A 10,228-nucleotide genomic window follows, 5' to 3' on the forward strand; every position below is an offset into this window, starting at 1 on the left:
GCCAACTATGCCCCAAAACTATGGAACACACTACCAACACACATCAGAAACGCCAGCTCTATACACATTTTTAAAGGAAAATTAAAAACGTACCTATACAGTCTAGCTTACAAATAGTTATGGCTTGGAAAAACCTGATGGATCCATGAGGCTAGGATAAGCCTTGTGGACCCAACTTTTTAGATGAAGGAACGGGTACATAGGAGACACGCCTCCAGTTTTTCAAAAGTTTTTGACACGCCTCAGCTTCTGAGCTGAAGGCGTGTTTTTGCGGACCTCCCAAACTTTCAAACTTTTTAGATGAAGGAATGGGTACAATAGGAGACACGCCTCCAGTTTTTCAAACGTTTTTGACACGCCTCAGCTTCTGAGCTGAAGGCGTGTTTTTGCGGACCTCCCAAACTTTCAAACTTTTTAGATGAAGGAATGGGTACAATAGGAGACACGCCTCCAGTTTTTTCAAAAGTTTTTGACACGCCTCAGCTTCTGAGCTGAAGGCGTGTTTTTGCGGACCTCCCAAACTTTCAAACTTTAGACTGTTTTCTTTATACGTTTTTCTTTTTCTTTCTTTCTACCACAATACACGGCCACTGATGGATCCATGGGACTTGGTAAAGCACTATGGACCCAACTATGACCACTGATAAAAACGTAACTACACTAGCGTTATAAGAGCTAAACATTGCTACCATACAAGTGCATTGGTTTAGTGCACTTCCGGTTGCCACTGAGCGGAAATGTTTGTGCGGACCTGTTCTCCCAAACTGGTAAGCAAATGACTGTTTTTACGTTATTTTCATTTTTACGTTACTATTATTATTATTATTATTATTATTATTTTTTTTTATCTTAACTGATCACTATGACTTTATTGCTTTTATCGTTATATATGCCTATAATTGTGTACAGCACTTTGAGCTACATGACATGTATGAAAGGTGCTTTATAAATACTTACTTACTTACTAAAGGGGCAGGTGCACTCCAGTGCTACTGCGGACGGAAGACACAGGTCCGTGTCGAGAGAGGGAGCAGGAACTCCTTGGTAAAGCTCCAGGGGGTCCAGACAGGGGCTCGCTGGAACGGAGGTCCTGGGCACAAGAGAAGGAATGTTAGAACAGAGAATAATCACACGAGACGAGAGTGTCTAGCAGGTCTTCGGACTGAGGCGTCGTACCTAGGTAATGATAATAACACCACGACGACTTCTGGTCAGCGTCGTCCGGTAGAAGTAGGGTCCTCATCAACAGGGGATGGGATACAGCTGTGAAGAGTGAGGTGCCTGGCAGGCAGCGTGTGAATCAGGAGATGAGGTGCAGCTGAGTTGAGTGACAGGGGGTGAAGGGGTGCTGGCCATATATGGGCGTGAGGCTCACGTGGTGGATGGAAGGGAGGATGAAGAGGAGTGAGGAAGGTGTGTGGTGAATGTGAAAATAAGGAGAAAAAGTGGATAAAAAAAAAGAAGGTATTGTTGATGTGAAATTATACCCAAAATGTTAGAACTGTTGTTGTGAAGATAATGACCAAAGCACTGATGATCTCCACCCAACTTTTAATCCCTGTCCAATCGGATAAAATTTAGAAATCCCCTATTTTGTGATGCAGGATCTGACAAACTGGCTTTTGTCCATAGTGTGAGAGGTGGCTGTGCTCAGAGAGGACGCACTAAAACACTTATAACTAATCAAATTACACTTCTGAAGCTGAAGAAAAGACACTAACATTAACACAGACATTAGATTGTGTTAATAGTAGGGCTGTCAAAATTAATGCTTTAACTTTGGAGATTCATTTAAATAATTGAAAGCATTCAAATAAATTAATCTAGATTAATCTATGGAGTTAAAAACCTTCACTCTTAGCGCCGCAGATATAAGAAAGAGGTCTAGCTGAGTCAATGTTGATGGTTTTGTTGAACATTTGTATTTCACAGGAGAGAAACTGTATTCAAAGAAAGCTATTAAAATAGTCTTTGAATTTAAATATACTTTATTTGTGTTGATTTTACATTAAATCCATGATTTTACTCAAGTAAATATCTGTTACAAGCTTCGGTCTTAAGTAGAAAAATGCTATTTTTAATCTAGATTAATCTAGATTAATTACAGAAAATTGTGGGATTAATTATTTAATTTGTTTTAATCTATTGACAGCACTAGTTAATAGACATTAACATTCCACAATACGCTTTTTCTGACTGAATAAAAAAAAAACAGCAAATAAAATCAAAATGGTTTCTTGACTCGTCAATATGTCCGTGCTTCAGTAGGAGTAGGCCTACATTGTCCCAAGGAGCTAGGAGAACATGTCCCTCTGTAGCGCTCTTCTCAGCACCCTTCGAAGGTCCCTTCATAGCACCCTTCACAGCACACTCCTTCCGGGTCAGAAGTGCCTAGCCTTGTTCCATGGGCAACAGCACCACCGTGTGGTTAGCAATGGTTACTGCATCATCCTCCTCAGTCAATGGTGAGTTAATTGTCTTGAATCTGTGGGTACATGCCTAAGTAAATGGAAGATTGCTCCACTTCTGCAAGGTCAATTTGCATGTTCTTGGTATCTAGGAACATCTAGGGACCTGGGGAGTGGGGGTATGTATTTCCAGTGTCAGAAATATTGTGTCTGTTACTAGGCTGAGTAAATTGTAATGAAGAAAAGGAGAATATAAATTATAATTTATGATTTTTGCATCTTTGATCATGTTAAATCTGCGGGGCACAAGAAAATGCTCACTGAGCTCATTCACCACCTTATTGAGATCATGTGTACAGAAAATCTAAGCAAATGAACCGCGGGAAGATGATTAAACAGAAGGATTTGTAGATACAGTAATGAATTGATTGATTGATTGAAAAGTTTATTAACAGATTGCAGAATGGGTACAGTACAGTACAGCTCAATACATACAAGAGGATGCAGACCTGAGAAAGACTTTCGTCTTGTTTCCATCAGGGTCCTCCATTTTCAATTCATCATATGACACACACGACATACAGATAGACAGTACTGCTACATCTATACATTTATGACATACCAGATTTTCAAATACAGTACTGTTTGTGATACTAAAGAAATCCAGAAAAAGAGTGTATATACATTTGACATAGAAACTGTGCATTGGGGGAGGTTGGGTAGGTGGGGTGGGGCTGTACATTGGAGGGGGGGGGGGACACTGTACATTGGAATACTGACCTACATTTGACATAGAAACTGTTCATTGGAGGAGGTTGGGTAGGTGGGGTGGGGTTGGGTGGGGCTGTACATTGGAGGTGGGGGGGGGGGGTTGGGTACATTGGAATACTGACAAAGCCATGCTTGGTCTTTATTGTACAACTGGGTTAGGACATTTGTAGTGGCCAGTTTTGAATTGCAGTCTCCCGTAGGTGTTCTTTGAGAGTGTTTTTGAAGGTGGGTAGTGATTCACATTCCTTTACAGCTTTGGGTAGGGCGTTCCATATTGTTGTGGCATAATTGCTAAACGTGTTTAGTCCCTTGTTTGAGCCGAATCTGGGTTTATGAATGGAATGATAATCGATTTTAATTATAAATTCATATTTGACCTTGAACTTGACCTTATTATGGCCAAATCATACATCTATGGATAGGGATGGATGAATGAATGAATGAATTAATGAATGAATGAATGAATGAATGAATGAATGAATGAATGAATGAATGAAAACTTTATTTAACAGATTGCAGAATGGGTACAATACAGTACAGCTCAATACACACAATTGTTTAAGGGGATGCAGACCAGAGAAATACTTTCGTCTTGTTTACACATCAGGGTCCCCCATTTTCAATTCATCAATACATTATGACATACAGATATACAGTACTGTTTCATCAAGACATTTATGACATGCAAGACATACAAATACAGTACTGTTTAAGAGAAAGAGTTCATACATTGTTTTGTTGGGGTAGCTATTGAATGGCAACTTCTCATCCCCATGTTGTTTTGAAACATATTTGTCTAGAAAATGAAGTGGCCTTTCGATGGCAGTGTTTAGCATAAAGAAGAGTGCTGGACCTGGACCGCTCACAATGAACAGCAATTGATGGTGCTGATAGGGACTAAACACGTTTTGCAATTATGCCACATCAATGTGGAACGCTCTACCCAAAGCTGTAAAGGAATGTGAATCACTACCCACCTTCAAAAACACTCTCAAAGAACACCTACAGGAGACTGCAATTCGAAACTGGCCCCTACAAATGTCCTAACCCAGTTGTACAATAAAGAGTTTGTCAGTATTCCAATGTACAGTGCCCCCCCCACCTACCCAACCCCCCCCCCCCCCCCCCCACCTCCAATGTACAGCCCCACCCCACCTACCCAACCTCCCCCAATGCACAGTTTATATGTCAAATGTATATACACTCTTTTTCTGGATTTTTTTAGTATCACAAACAGTACTGTATTTGCAAATCTGGTATGTCATAAATGTATAGATGTAGCAGTACTGTCTATCTGTATGTCATGTATGTCATATGATGAATTGAAAATGGAGGACCCTGATGTAAACAAGACGAAAGTCTTTCTCTGGTCTGCATCCTCTTAACAATTGTATGTATTGAGCTGTACTGTACTGTACCCATTCTGCAATCTGTTAATAAACTTTTCAATCAATCAATCAATGGGCCATTCATCAGGTGACAATACCAATTCTGCCCATTGTGAAGATTCCAGAATATTATTATGATGTCACAGTTGGGGGTGGGGCTGTGCTGTTTTCACTGAGAATTACACTTCAACTTTAGCAACTCTCTTTCACCAAGTAATAGAAAGTGCTATCAAGTTGTATCTTGGAATTGTATAGCTTTCTATGTTAGATATAGTTAACTTTTCTGATAACTAGGTCTATATCACTGCATAATTAATCAATGTTCAGTCAAGCTTAATATTTGGTGGTTTGTGATATGACGTACATGCAATTAAAAGTTATTTCCGCATTTTCTTTCAATCTTTTGTCGTGGAGGTCAGTTTCAGTTCCAGGTATGAGGCACGTGGGGTAGAGGTGTTTCATCTCTGCATAGGACTGTGTCTTGGAGGTTGAGACCCTCCCCCTGTGACGTAGGTTGACGTCACCTGTCAGAGTTTAAAAGGAGACCAAGCATGGCTTTGTCAGTATTCCAATGTACAGTGCCCCCCCCCCCCCCACCTACCCAACCTCCTCCAATGTACAGTTTCTTATGTATTGAGCTGTACTGTACTGTACCCATTCTGCAATCTGTTAATAAACTTTTCAATCAATCAATCAATCAATGGGCCATTCATCAGGTGACAATACCAATTCTGCCCATTGTGAAGATTCCAGAATATTATTATGATGTCACAGTTGGGGGTGGGGCTGTGCTGTTTTCACTGAGAATTACACTTCAACTTTAGCAACTCTCTTTCACCAAGTAATAGAAAGTGCTATCAAGTTGTATCTTGGAATTGTATAGCTTTCTATGTTAGATATAGTTAACTTTTCTGATAACTAGGTCTATATCACTGCATAATTAATCAATGTTCAGTCAAGCTTAATATTTGGTGGTTTGTGATATGACGTACATGCAATTAAAAGTTATTTCCGCATTTTCTTTCAATCTTTTGTCGTGGAGGTCAGTTTCAGTTCCAGGTATGAGGCACGTGGGGTAGAGGTGTTTCATCTCTGCATAGGACTGTGTCTTGGAGGTTGAGACCCTCCCCCTGTGACGTAGGTTGACGTCACCTGTCAGAGTTTAAAAGGAGTTCTGCTGTCTGTTCTGTCGCGCTGGTTTAGCTCAGTGGTTACTTCTATGATTCAATACTATGTGACACAATGCTGCTCGCCGGCATTCTAGTCGCCAGTTCGATTCCCCCCTGTCTCCGGGCCGGGTGTTCCAACCACGGGCGCTGTCCAGCGTTTTGTGTTTCTCGTTCAGTTGTGACGATTTATAAAAAAAAAAGTTCAATCAGAAGTATATCTTAGCTTTCAATGTTAGATAATCATTATGTTCAGTTCTCAAACTTCCAAACACCATTCTTGATTGTGAGTGTTATTTGTTCTATGTTGCTGGTAACTGACCACAACACTTTTACTTAATTTGTTAGTTTCAGGACACATCACACAGTTCTGTTTGTTGTTTTAAGGCTATGCACAACTTGTGTGTTGTTGTATGACAGTCAAAACCCACCCCCAACAACAGGCAGGAAGTTGACTTCGAGAATCTGTTAATAAAGTTTTCAATCAATCAATCAATGGTTGCCTCCGCCGTCGGTGTGAATGTGTAAAATGTGAGGAACAAATTGTTTGGATAAGAGCGCTATATAAAAAAAGCACCCATTTACCATTTGTAGTTGAATACTGTGTTTACAGTCACTCGTTTTATTTGAGTGATTTATTTATTTATTTCTCCTGCAGTTGAAGCTTCTGTCCAGCAGATGGCGTGAGGAGCTTGGTTTACTCTGAGCTCACCTCGGGTTGTAGTCAGATAACCTGTATATTATCCAGAGACGCAGAGAGCGGAAAATAGAACACAGATGTAGGATCACTGGCTCGTTTTGATAGCTTGATCTTTTCTTTATTGACTAAACAGGGGAATGAATTCAGAGTGTCTTCTCTTCCTGTTCGGACGGCGAGGAGAAGGTTTGAATCTGTCACGCGTGCGGCCGCGTGGGTGTGGATCCAGGGTGACTGGACAACAGCTGTTTTCACTGCATGTCTGTAGCGTAAGCCTCTACTTTTAAGGCAGCCCAAGAAAGAGCCCTTCCGCGTTTCTCTGATTGGCCGCCCAATCAGAGAAACGCGGAAGGGCTCTTGGAAGAGGCGTCTGTAACGTCTGTTCAAACACACAGGGGAGCACTGGATACTAGTAGATATAGACGGAATATACAGTATTACTGCTTTAGTTGTGCAGTTGACATCAGCATGTACAGTAGGCCTATATCTACATTACAGCCGCCTGTATATTTATTCTTACAGTATATATATCTATCCAAATCTGTCTGTACATACCTGAATATAATCCCTTTTACATACCTGTAGATACTATTTCTATATCTGTACACATATCCATTACTTACGCTGCTGGCTAGTATGAGGCTTACTACCAGTGTCTTTATATACCTGTATCACTGTACATATTAATACTACAACTCTGTACTTAGCACTATTACTCAGTAGTACTAATATATATTTTATACCCAATTTAATCTATCGCACTTTACTGTTACATTTGCACTCTGGTTGGATGCCAAACTTCTTTTCGTTGTACTGTACTTGCGCTGCATGATGACAATACATTTGAATCTAATCGAATCGAATTTGATCTGATTTGATCTAATCTAATCTAAGTTCCTGGCTTCTTTGGGGCTGTTTAATTCTATAGCACTAAATTGCACCGCAGTACTGCATCATTTTACTGTCTATTCTATTTGACTAACTATTTTAGTGCACTATTTTACTCTGTCTATTCTATTTTACTATTTTTATTACTGTATTTTAAAACTGAATCAAACCGTAAACAAGGAGGCCTGTTGGGATGTTAGATCCTAATGTGAAAAACTGTGATTTGCCTTACCTTGTCCACTTTGCTGCTATCTATTTTATGCTGTTTTATTCAATTCAATTCAATAAAAAAAAACTTTATTAGTCCCACAAGGGGCAATTGAAAGCATGAATACCTTTTTTTTGTATTTTTTTTTTATTAGCATTTTCAGCTTTTTCTGGCCATGCAGGACCGACAGAGGGAGAGAGGGAGAACGGGTGGAGAGGTAGGGAAGACATGCGGCAAATGGTCGCCGGGACAGGGAAACAAACCCGGGGCGACCGCTTCGCGACTCAGTGTGCTATGTGGTGTGCTACTATCTATCTAGGTCGTCCTCGGACGGGCCCTCCATCGGTGCTTCCAGTCATCCCGATCCTCCATGCATCTGGCTAGCTCGCCGGTGCTTTCTGTTCCCGCATCTCTCCTGAGTACGTCCACGTAGGTTAACGTGGGACGTCCTCGTGATCGATGCCCGTGTGTTGGTTCCCACAGCACAAGTTTGCTGGTTGGCATCTCATGATGTCTCTGGCAGTGACCTGCCAGCCTCATTCTCCTGACTGCCACTTTCTCGCTCACCCTTAGCACCCCCCCATACAAGTTTGCATTAGTGACATGCTCATCCCTGTTGATGTTGAGCACCACACGCATCATTCTGGTGTAGCACCCATCCAAGGACTTCTGCAGGGTGGGCTTCAAGGTCCAGCATTCACTGCCATACAAAAGGACAGACTCAACTGTTGCATGAAAGAAGTTGAGAAGCTACTGGAGCGCCCCAAACAGATGTACTTCTACACATTCAAGACTTAACAGGGGTCAAGACTCTCAAGAGACATACATGACACTACCAAAGCACAAGAGACATGACACGAGAGGCATACTACAAAAACCTAGGGGTCCGCAAAGACGACTTCAAACTGGAAATGGTAACAACCGATGAGGTACTCAAAAAACTGAGCGCCCTCCAATCTAACAAGGCCACTGGCCATGACAACATCCCCTCCAAATTCCTCAGAGACTCAGCAGCCGCCATCACCCCAGTCATCACACACATAATAAACCTCTCCATAAAAGAGGGACACGTCCCCAAGGCCTTCAAAATTGCGAGAGTGACCCCTCTGCACAAAAAGGGCAGCAAATTAGACCCAGACAACTACCGCCCTGTTTCTATTCTTACCTCCATCTCGAAAGTCATGGAGAAAATAGTCTACGAACAGGTCGAAAAGTACCTGGCGGAAAAAATATCTAATCTACGAATTCCAATCTGGCTCCAGAACATCCCACTCCACTGACACATGCCTTCTCTATTTGAACGACCACATCAAACAAGAGGTGGACGCGGGCAAATACTGCGGCATGGTCATGCTGGACCTACAAAAGGCCTTCGACACTGTCAATCACTCCATTCTGATTGACAAGCTAAAAGCAATTGGTTTTGATAGTTTATCAGTGAGCTGGATGCAATCCTACCTGGAGGGGAGGGAACAGATGGTGGAAGTAAACGGTACCCTATCCCCCCCCCTCACAGTGAACTGTGGTGTTCCACAAGGAAGCATACTAGGACCGCTACTGTTCCTAATTTATGCAAATGACATGTCGTCAGCTTGTGACTGCAACTTGTTCCTGTTTGCGGACGACTCAGCCCTGCTGGTCTCTGACAAGAACAAGTTACAGGTTGAAAAAACCCTCAGCTCGGAACTAGGCAAAATCTGCATATGGCTCGCCGATAACAAACTATCATTACACATGGGCAAAACAGAGTCCATTCTCTTCGGTTCAAATAACAAACTCAGCAAGACAGACGGCTTCTCAGTTACAGTGGGTGACAATATTGTCACAAGGAAAGATGAAATTACCTACCTGGGTTCCATCCTAGAGGCAAATCTTTCCTGTGACAAAATGGCATCCAATGTAATAAAAAAAGTCAACCAACGAACTCGATTCTTGTACCGGATCTCCTCTCTGGTAAACAAGAATACCCTGAAGACTCTGGCAGGAGCACTCATTCAAGGGTACTACGACTATGCTTGCACCTCATGGTACCAAAGCACCTCAAAGGCGCTAAAAACAAGATTACAAACATCACAAAACAAACTGGTCAGACTTCTACTTGACCTTACCCCTAGAACCCACCTCACCCCTGCCCACTTTGACAACCTAGGATGGCTTAGAGTAGACGACAGAGTACAGCAACTTGCAATGGGCCTGGTCTACAAGATACACTATACGACTAAGGTACCCATGTACATGTCAAAATACTTCCCAAAGGTCAGTGAATACCACGACCACTACACCAGAGGAAGCTCAACAAATCATGTTAAACCCAGATTCGGCTCAAACAAGGGACTAAACACGTTTCGCAATTATGCCACATCAATGTGGAACGCCCTACCCAAAGCTGTAAAGGAATGTGAATCCCTACCCACATTCAAAACCGCTCTTAAAGAGCACCTACGGGAGACTGCAATTCGAAACTGGCCACCGTAAATGTCCAAACCCCCCACCCCCACCTAATAGACAGTCTCTTCCCCACCGCATGTATATATTCTCTCCCCGCCGTATGTATATTTCTCTCCCACCCACCCACCCACCCCCTCCAAATGTAGTCTCCTCCCCACCGTATGTATATTTCTCTCCCACCCACCCACCCACCCCCTCCTAATGTACAGTCCCCTCCCCATCATATGTATATACTCTGTCAGGATCTATGGGTA

This window comes from Notolepis coatsorum (assembly GCF_963971535.1).
Source record: "Notolepis coatsorum genome assembly, chromosome: 16".
Lineage (NCBI taxonomy): Eukaryota > Metazoa > Chordata > Actinopteri > Aulopiformes > Paralepididae > Notolepis > Notolepis coatsorum.